Here is an 11,297-nt window from a genome sequence, read left to right on the forward strand (position 1 = left end):
TCACATCAAACGTGCATTAGATGTTTAGGGCCGTCCCTAGACGCTCCTGATTGGCTGTTGGCAAGCCAGTCACAGGGCTGGAGCCTGGAAGCTCTCAGTCTCTCTCGAGAGTTCACATAGGCAGGATGTGTGTTCCTCCTCAGCTCAGTGGTCTGGTTAAACTAAGATATACTTAACTTAACTTTCTCCTGAGGGATACGTCTTTCAAACGTATACCTCAGGAGAGGTGGAACACATATCCTGCACATGTGAACTCTCGAGAGAGACTGAGAGTTTCCAGCCCTGTGATTGGCTTATCATCAGCCAAGTCAGGAGCGTCGTAAGGGACTGGTCTAGACATCAAAGGCACGGTTGATGTGAATCTACTGTAGCTGGTAGGGCGCACAGGTGCGCTCGATATGCAGGTGCAAAATTGCAGTAATCAGGTGCCTAATGGAGGGTCAGGATAACTGCCCCCTCCCCCAGGATCATGGGTGACGGAGAGGATTTCAGTAGGCGGGAAAACTGCTGCTTCAAGCTGCATTACCTGCCATACGATACTTACGTTTTACCCGCTCCGAAGTGGGCGGGAAACGTGAATATTCTCAGGGCTGCTATTCCGTTCTTAAGTTTGATTGCGTCCTAAGATTTTTTGCTGTGACGGCAGCTATAATGCTTAAGACTTTGTGGTGTTATCCTGTCCAGTAGACACCCAGATAAATATACCTATCTATTTATCTGATGTATATATATACATATATATATATATATATATATATATTATATATATAATATATATATATATATATATATACATCAGATAAATAGAAAGGTATATTTATCTGGGTGTACTGGACAGGATAACATCACAAAGTCTTAAGCATTATTGCGAATTCTTAGTCATCCGTTATTTAGGTTAACGTCCGCCTTGCGTCAGCTATACAGCTAGCCATTTGTTCGGCGATGTTAGGCGCCACTGGTTATGGTCATTAATTGAGTGGGGGTGACGATGGAAAAATCCAAATTCATCCTTGGTTCGTTTGGCTTTTTCGTAAAGTTGAGAATACATACCATTCACGTGGGATTCGTAACTTTACGATTTCTTCAGCATAGATGAAACTTAAAAATGCAGTGGTTAATAATTGTGCCACTTGATCTTCATCTCAAGTTCCCGATATGCAAATGCTGTCCCTTATTGGTCACCGAATTAGTCGGTTAGTTCCGGAATTTTTACATGTATATATATATATATATATATATATATATATATATATATATATGTGTGTGTGTGTGTGTGTGTGTGTGTGTTTACGTTCGTAATGGATATACGTATTTTGTCTATATATATATATATATATATATATATATATATATATATATATATATATATATATAAATGAACGTAGAAATGCTCCTACTAGATTTAAATGCTCCTACTAGGTTCATACTATCGAGGATGGGAACTGATCATTAAAATGAAGATAACAAAGATTTGAATACATTTGAGTGTAATGAGTGCTTCCGCTTAGGGACGTATCATCTAATATGTATTCGTTTGTCACAACCAATGCCAAATTTTCTATGAACTCAAGATCGTTGAGTAACTAATTGAAATTTCTACCCAAAGCTGATGAGTTTTTAAACAAATAAAAGCCATTTATCTACGGTAGATTCGGCGAACACAGCGCTTACGTCACGTGCGTGATCTCAGCACATCTCCTTCGCCTGAGTTTTTTAATCCTTCTGGGAAAAGGCAAACGCCATTAACCCTTTTCCCCGCTTATAGCACGCAAACAGGTGGTGGCTCAACTTCCCCTCTGACGCGCGAGGGACTCGGCGGTTAGGGTTTGTAGTGGGGGAGACGGGGCGGGGGGAGGCGTTCCTCCAGGGGGAAGGTGTCGTTGCCGGGCGGGAGGGGGTGAGAGCGAGAAGGGAGATGGACGTCTAGGCTTCATATAGGGTAGCATGAGGCAGGTCCTTCACTCATTGCCTCGCCGTCTGCCCAGCAGCTGGAGAGTAAGGTGGTTCCTGTGATAGTGAGGTTTTCAGTAAAGAAATAAGAAAAAGCTTCTACTAGACTCGTTGTTTGCACTGTGTTGCTGGACCGCGAACAGGAATTGATCTCCAACTGGAAGTGACATCCGGAATCCGGGACTCTTGAGTACAAGTGGAAAAACTAGAGATATTTCTGAAAGGAAAACTTTGTGCAACTGAGTTGACCGTCTTGATTTGCCGAAGAAGTTGTGGCAATAGTTTTTCTCTTAGAAACTGTTTTGTAAAAAGAGTTTGTTCTTCGCGAGACAAAGAAATAGCGGAGAATATTCTGACTGCATAACTCGAAGAGTGTCTCGTCCATATACTTCGGTTGCAAAAGTTCAAGACACAATGGCCAACAGTCACATGTTTGTATGGTAAGTGCGATCTTTCTTTTCCATGAAGATGGGTATTTTAGTTTGTTCCTTACTTTATAATCTAACTGATTTGTTCCCCATCACTAGACCTTTTTATTTCATTTATTATTCTCTCATTTAGGAATCATCATTAGAATGAATGCAGTGCATTTGTTCGTAACTTTTTTTTTTCAAAGATAACTTGCATTAGATCTGAAAGTACGCGTTATCTATACACATGATAATTTCAGCACAGTTCATTGAAATTAACGCGCTATTGAAAGCATCGCACGGATACAATGAGTAGGAAAAATCATTATTCCTGTAATGAATTTGAAATTGGTAGGCAGTAACATGCTTTTTACGCCTCCAGGCTAGCCTTTTGATCAGTGAAGCTTACCAAGATTGGGTCTGATCTGTACATAGATGGGTGGCCACCAATGAATTCCAAACGACTTTGACTCATAAGCTCCTATGACCCTCAAAAGTGGCATGAATAAGGGCTGCAACCTCATCCCCTAAAATATGCTCAGAAAAAAATCTTAAACTTCCTCGAGTCTCGTCCTATAGTCCAGTTTGGGATACCATAAATTTCTTCTACCTTTTCCTGCATGATCCTAATGTTTATTGCAACTGCCTTTTGCAAAGAGAGAAAAAAATGAGAAAGCTGGTATGAGAAGGAATAGGACGCAGTAAGACCGGAGATGACCGCAGAATGAATGATTGAATACGACCAAGATTCCAAGGTACAGCTCTGTGCAACGGGAGATATTTTGTTTTCATTGATTAATGGTTAGACAGATATATGATCCCGATGAAATAGGATTCAGTTCCAGCTTTAGGGACGAACTGAAGAGCGCTTGTTGCCCTTGGTTTCAGAGGAAAAGCAATGGATGAAAGCAACACACACACACGCACACATATATGCTATATATATGTATATATATTATATATACATATATATATATATATATTATATACACATACGTAAATACACATATATGCGTATATATATATATATATATATAATATATATATATATATATACATATACATACAAACAGGGTATGGAGTGGCAAACCCTATGCGCTTACCATTTGCTGAGTTTCACGCGTCCTCAGTGAACGGAATGATCTCAAGTACGTGGTGGACGCAGTTGCATCAAAGAAAGATTCATACAAAATTTAGGGTATACCTCCTCCAAGGGTTTCACAGTCCTCCAGTGGTGCTCCTTTACTTATGAATACGGGGCATCAGAATCCCAAGCTTGGTATTTCTGTGGATGTCGGTGCCTAAGCTGCACCTCTTTCTACCACAACTATATCAATCTAAATATAACTATGAATGTGGAGTTATCCTAAGGTACCTCATTGGAAGAATCGACTTGATGTCGAAAGTTTACATATGATACTATAAAATACACACACACACACACACACACACACACACACACACACATATATATATATATATATATATATATATATATATATATATATATATATATATATATATATATGCATGCATACCTACGTGCACACTACATATATACATATATATATATACTATATATGTATATATATATATATATATATATATATATATATACATATATATATATGTGTGTGTGTGTGTATTTAAGTACGTATGTATGTAACATTTTATTATTCAGTGGCTCGTTTTCGACTTGAACATTTCTCCTTCACAATTTACATTAATTCAGCCTAAGGAGATATGCATTATCATCAAGGTCTTGAAATTACTCTATAATTTAGACCTGCCAGTCAAAACCTCTGTCAAGGAGAATTTAATGAAGAAGTGAGGGTTAATTGAACCAGAATTCTGTCATCAGCCACCTCCCACCCAGTCTTCATAAACTCTGATTCTTATCATTAAGGTATAAGCCTCGCTAAGAGACAAGGGAAGGGCGGTACTGGAAAAATTGCGTGGTATTAAAGTAATTTGGCCTCTCATTTGGAAATAACACAAACTCCCAGGAGCAACAGACAAAGATTTTGTTTTTTTTACCGTTAGTCTGCTGGTTTTGGGGCCTCATTGCAACATAATAATGATTGCACCAGACTGCTAAGTTTGTGTGATAAGTTCTTGTAAAGCTTTGCATTATTAACACTGCCAGGACGTCAGCGATACGCAAAACTCTTTCTCGTAGGATGGGTAGTGCCGTCTTGCACCTCACACGGTGTACTGTAAGCATAACTTAAAGTTCTTTGCAGTGTCCCTTCGGCCCCTACTTGCAACCCCTTTCATTTCTGTTACTATACCTCCGTTCATATTCTCTTTCTTTCATCTTTCTGTCCACTCTCTCCTAACGATTGTTTCTCCATTATTTTCAGCGCCGAATAACCTCGTCGATCCCAGCGCTTCGCCTTTGTCCTAATTCTATGGTCCAATCCAAGACATGCGCTAAGCTCTCAGCTTTCATGTTAAACGATAATTCTGCTGTAATAAAATTTTTTTTGCCTAATGTCCCCATTCAAGTCCTTTCGCTCAGCAGCAATTGTCAGCCCAACAGCAGTTATCAATCAGCACAAAGCCTTATCTTAAATCCTATTTATCAGTACGTAAGTTGAATAGAACCGACAATTGCAATAAAGAAGTCTTTGTTTCATGTGCGGAAAAACGTGACATAATGAAGATTTTTATTTTTATTTTACTTTGGGTGATGACACACCCACTCGTTAATTGCAGTGAGGCCATGCCACGCCTAGAACAAAGGAACAAAAGTCAGAGCTTATTAATTGACATATAATGTTCTCTGTCGGTCATTACAGTCTGAACAAGAACAAGTTACACACGACAACATGACTTGCATTTTCAACGACTTAAGACTGTAATGAAGTATTGTTTCTTTGAGAAACTACTGTACGTACAAAGTTATATATATATATATATATATATATATATATATATATATATATATATATATATATATATATATATATATAAATAATTTGATTTGTCTTCTAAGCTACCGATTACCTTTATGTGCTTTGAAATTCGCATTTTACCAGGAATAATCTCTTATTATTGGACATTCTTTTTTCATACTTGAACAGGAATGCCTAGCCATCGCAGTCTCTCTATTTACCAATAGCAAGATAAACCTATAGGTAAAAGGACGGTAATGGAAGAGAACGAATAAGGCAAGGAATTACAATGGGGCACAAACAAGATGAACGGCACTTGTCCATGTACCAAAAATTTTATAATAAAAGAAAATAAATAAAGATGAAAACTTTCATGCGTAAGAGGGTACTCTATACTCTGTTTTTTTCCATCTGTCCATCCGCCTGTGGTGTTTTCGCATGGTAACACTGCGTCCCGGTCTTTAAATAGTTAAGTTAAGTGTAAGTTTTAGGTAAATAAAATGATATCTGGGTGAACATTTGCAACTGAAAAGTGTTTTAATAATTTACTGTATGCGAATTACACCGATAATATTCGAAATAGGATTTTATTTAAAGCCCGGGACGCAGTGTTGCCATGCGCATGCACCACAGGCGGATGGACAGATGGAAAAAAACATAATATAGTCTAGTCTACATTAACCAGTTACGAAAGGTCGTGCGAACACTTAATTCAAAATCATTCACCAGAAATTCCCAGTTTGTTATTACTAAGTTTGTCGTTCTGGGTAACTGAATTACGTTAACTTCGCTATTTTTAGTACATTACATATTGTGGTTACAAAGTCTTCCTGGAAGAGAATTTGAATGAAATAGAAACAGCGTTGGAACGACTGTATATGAAAATTAACTTTCCAAAAGTGTACGATATAGAAGGAGACTAGATTTTTTTTGTAACGCGTTAGATGTTGTCACGTTAAAAGTAGATATCAAGTTGTCAAATCTTGTAAGTCACAATATAAGGTAGTTGAGAGCAATGAGGCAGAGTCCGCTCCGGTGAAAACTAGTGCCAGACAACCGAATAACTTTGAAAAATCCAGTATCATGCTAACGATAATAAGTGGAATTCCAGCAACGCCTTTTGCTTGGCCTCTGTGCCGTTATGTCATGTACTGAGTGGCCAATTTACAGGAATCGTTCCCAATTGCAAGGTACTGTGTTACACAAACAATCGTTATCATGACGACTGAAGATTCTGTATATCAAAAGGCGGTATATGTTGAGATAATTAACACGGTTATGATTCAAAACACATTGCTGTTATTATATGCATTTGCACGGCTTTTTTTTTAAATGTCCTCTTAAAAGCCAAATAAATAAAGTCTTAGTGCACAGTCCATTTGATTCATTTTGAATAAACGACCTCGGAGATATAATAACGATAACTAAACGGTTAATTTTTCTATTTCAGGAAAAAACAAGTGACGTTCTTATCCCATATCGTATATGATCAATCAGTTACTTTAAAGACAGAATGGAGTGTTACGAAAGCAATAGACCAAACCATTGAATAAATAAAAAAAAATCCATTCACACTTAAGCGAATGCGTTCAAATACTTAACAAAAGTCACAGCAAACCCTTTTAACTGAGCTTGAGCCACAAATTAGAACGAAGAAAATCACTGCGGTAAGGCTTTGTTAAATACTCAGGATTATCACTTAAACAAGCTATCACGTTACGGTTTCCGTTCTGAGTGTTCACCGCAAGGAATGTCATGGAGCAACAAGTAATGGATGCGCACTCCGGATTCTTTGATGGGATCCTTTTATTGCTGCTGCCTGTGGCTTAAAAGTAATCATTACATAAAACAAGTAAAAAGGTTCCGAAGTTTCTTCGGCGCAATCGAGTTTTCTGTGCAGCGTATAATGCTGTATGAAACTCTCAGCATCGACCCATGAAACTTTCAGCCACAGCCCGGTGGTGGCCTCTGTTGGTGACACTAATAGCGTTGCCAGACGTACGATCATGACTCACTTTAACCTTAAATAAAATCAAGACTACCGAGGCTAGAGGGCTGCATTTTGGTATGTTTGATGACTGGAGGGGGATGATCAACATACCAATGAGCAGCTCTCTAGCCTCAATAGTTTTTTACATCTGAGGGCGGACGGACAGGCTAAAAGCCATCTCAATAGCTTTCTTTCACAGAAAACTAAAACATCTGACTAAAAAATGTTCGTTCGTTGTGAACCAAAGACGTTACTCAAGACTCACCGTGATTATCATTTGCACAGCGGATACAGTCACTAAAGTTTCAGAGTTTTATAGTACTTGAAGCAGCGGTGAGCCTTCAAGCAGAAAAAAAAAGTAATTTTCTGATATATTTCTGTGTATATTTATATTTGTACTGAGCATGTCGCCTTTCCGTCTAACCTCTTGACTTATGTAATGAAACTTTTTTGGTAAAGCTGTTGCTCTCCGTCATTTTCCCAACAACCCTGACGTGTAATAAAAAAAAAAAAAAAAAAAAAAAAAAAAAAAAAGCATGGCATAACACTCACAGTTATATTATTTTCCATTTTAGTTCTAAGTAGCATTAAGATATATATATATATATATATATATATATATATATATTATATATATATATATATATATATATATATGTGTGTGTGTGTGTGTGTGTGTGTGTGTGCGTGTGTATACATATTGTATAATATTTATATGTATATGTGTATCGTCCCACTAATTTTTCATTTAATAATTGAACAAATCGACGTCATAGCCTCCTTCTTGTTCTTCCCTGTAGGAGTATCATACTACTCATAGCCACAGGGAGCATGAACAGATGGTCAAGCCTCACGACTTCGGCAGCTTCTGCAGAAGCACAGGAGGGCAGATCAGTTGATCTCCCGGCAGAAGACAGCTCCGAGGAACTCCTGCAGGAGGATACCTCCACAGAGGACCTGGCGACTGATACTTCTTCTGAGGACCAAACGCGGAACGCCAGATCAGTCTTGGGACCGATGAGTTTCCACAGCGAACTCCAGGACGACTTGCCCTTGGCTGGGAACCTTGGCTTGCCCTCAAGGAAACTGTCTTTGAGAAGAAGTTAGTTTATTTTTTCGTTTTCCTAGTCACTAACTATTTCAGCTATATTAGGTGCTAAGTCTCTCTTTAGGATTAATCAGTGTAAAATCTAAGAAACTTGATATATTTATTTCCTTGTTATTTGGACAATAAATGTAAGGGAAAGAGAGTCAGAAAAATTCATTTTTCTCTTCCTGTGATTTATGCTTGACGACAATTAATTCATTGAATTCGTGAACAACTGTTTTCCTTTTCAATTAATTCTTTTTTTGTTAAATATTACAATAAATGTACATTGACATAAATAATCTATTCGGTTTATTTCCCTATAAAAATGGCCTATTTTAAAGTGCTAAATTTTACCAGGATATATATATATATATATATATATATATATATATATATATATATATATATATATAGGGTCATTGTCTCAAAGACCGTTTAAGAGCAAATGTCCTACTTTATCATACCCTGCAAGGTAGGAAGTTCAAGGATGGTACTGACAACGTCTAAATGCCTTTCTTTCAACCACCTTTCAGAGCGGCGATCTGGCGTGGTGATCCGAGGGCCCTTCTACCCATACCCAAGACCAGGTCATCCCTTGAGGTTCACGAGTGGCACCCCTGGGATGCTGTCATCATCCTGGTTAACAGCCATTGTCTGTTCTGGCCTGGCTGTGAACCTGGTCACTTTCTGGAGAACGTGAAGAGGAGGAAGAACAACGCTCCAGATCTGTAAACTGAACTGAAACGTTCGAAGTTCAGTGACTGTATCAATATACCTCAGCACTCGCATCACTCAACCTCATAAATTCATCAATTGGTTTCATATTTGACTGATCATTTACTAGGTTAAATGAGTGTTAATTTATTTTGCTGTTTGATACGGCACACTCGGTTAATTATTAGTTCAAGCGCTAATTTATTTCATGTCTAATGGGGTACATTCAGTAAATTACTTAATAAAATGCTAATTTATCTGTTGAGTCTCTCAAAATGGAAGACTTCGTCTTGATAAGATAATAATAAAGTTACGAGTGACTTAAGGTACAAGCCAGAAAAATCTTCGAGCTCATTCTGAAGCCCGACTGTTATACCACGCCTCCAGATCAGGAATGGGCGATTCTCAAGCTACCATGAACCTCGTACAGCTTGCCAAGAAAAGCACAGGGAGGTTCGAAGTCCTGCATGTGAAATTATCCAAGCATTCTCAATTGAAAGATGAGACCTCTCGCGCTTTGGATGAATCAGCTTCTCAGTCGACGTCTAGTTTCGTTCAACAGCCTCGTTTGATTTAACTGATAGTACGTAACTTTTTGAACGGCAATAGTTTTGCTTGCATCATGGCTATTCAGCTTCTGTATCATTTTCTCTGGGATGACGGTAAATTCGGCTCTCTCTCTCTCTTTTGTATTTAGTTCTTCGTCTTGCACAATGTTATATTTATAAGACGACGTCCCCTTAATCAATTCTGTAACTACACATAAAATATTTTTTTAGTGTTTTATGTTCACTACTTAATTTCACTTTTGGCATTCTTTTTAGATTTTTAAGTTATTAATGTATGTGATTTGCAACAACTTTTGCTATAGATTTGAATGTTCAATACACCAAACTTATTTTATTTATTATGATTTGCATTTTAAGCTAATCATCTTCTAAGTTATTTATGACCATTTTTTCATTACACTGTTATACTTCATTAGAATGAAGATTTCATTAGGACATAATTTCAAGTAATTTGGTAATGGTTTCTTATGTGATTAGGCACTGTGTAGCCTAATTAATAACAATGTTACTGACAACAATTGCATCATATCAAATTATTCAACTTAAAACCCATTTAAACTCAATTTACAGTACCACTTCCGTCCAATTGATCTTCAGTTTTCATTGTGTAAAGATAAAATAAAAAAAACCTTATCCCTTCTCCAAATATTGTAGCATCAATCCTCCCCCGCCTTTTCCCAACAGCATCTGACGTGTAATAGAATAATGCTTCTGAGCATAACGCTGACGGAGGTCTAGAGCTTGCCGCTGACAGTGATTGTTTTTATTTTTCGTTACCATGTAGCATTAAGAGGCGTTGCATAAATACTTCTATTTATTTATAATAATAACCATGTATAAGTATTAAAATATTTTCAAGGAACGTTGTTTTTCTCTAATTTCCTGTAAGGTATAGCCTCTGCCGTAAACTGGTCAAATAAAGGAACTTGCTAGACAGTTACGGTCAAAACAAAATATAGCCTCTGTTACGAGGTACAAAACGGAATGCAGTCACTACTAAACTTTATGATGTTATGTCACTATTCAACGTGTAACAGCTGTCGTAAACGGGTAAAATGAAAGAACTCACGATACTACAGTTACAGTCAAAATAAATAACCGCTGTTATAAGATGGAAAACGGAATTCCCGCACTACTCGCTGCATGATGTTATTGTCAATAACCAACGAATAACCTTTGCTAGAAATAGGTTAAATGAAAGAACGTGTGATAGAGTCACTTAAAGCATAACACAACTACTACTTTTGAATGAAACGGTCGTGATAACAAATGGTCTCGGTTCGGCGCCGAGTACCGTTAGGCAACGCTTCCCAGAAGGATCGAGAATATGAGGTGTACAGTGTACACAATAATGGTGGAATGTTATTCCTTTGCTACGCCCCGTGCTTTCTTCCTCTTCTTCTTCTTCTTCTTAGTCTTCAGATTTTAAAATCCACTGGCATCGCCCGGGAAAATATGAAAGGACACGAGTATTAAACGAAATCTCCATAAAATAGCATTTAATCGTACAGTCAGTAGTGAGATACAAATTTTATATCAGGGCGTGAATTTGATTTGCATATATTTTATTTAGCAAAAAGGAAAATAAGTGACTAATCAGTAAATGAAATATATGACAAATATAAAATACACAAATGCACGGAAGAGAACCAAATAAAAAAAAATTAAAAGTAGAAT

General features: G+C 37.3%; 1 long non-coding RNA gene across 1 annotated transcript; it reads left to right on the plus strand.

Annotated features, from left to right (window-relative positions):
* Positions 1 to 1,926: 1,926 nt before the first annotated feature.
* LOC135216342 (uncharacterized) lies at positions 1,927 to 10,482 on the plus strand. The gene is made up of 3 exons (XR_010314861.1): positions 1,927 to 2,390; positions 8,048 to 8,349; positions 8,871 to 10,482. It is a non-coding gene; the product is annotated as an uncharacterized LOC135216342 (long non-coding RNA).
* The last annotated feature ends 815 nt before the right edge of the window (positions 10,483 to 11,297 follow it).

Source organism: Macrobrachium nipponense, chromosome 6 (genome assembly GCF_015104395.2).
Source record: "Macrobrachium nipponense isolate FS-2020 chromosome 6, ASM1510439v2, whole genome shotgun sequence".
In the NCBI taxonomy this organism is placed as follows: domain Eukaryota; kingdom Metazoa; phylum Arthropoda; class Malacostraca; order Decapoda; family Palaemonidae; genus Macrobrachium; species Macrobrachium nipponense.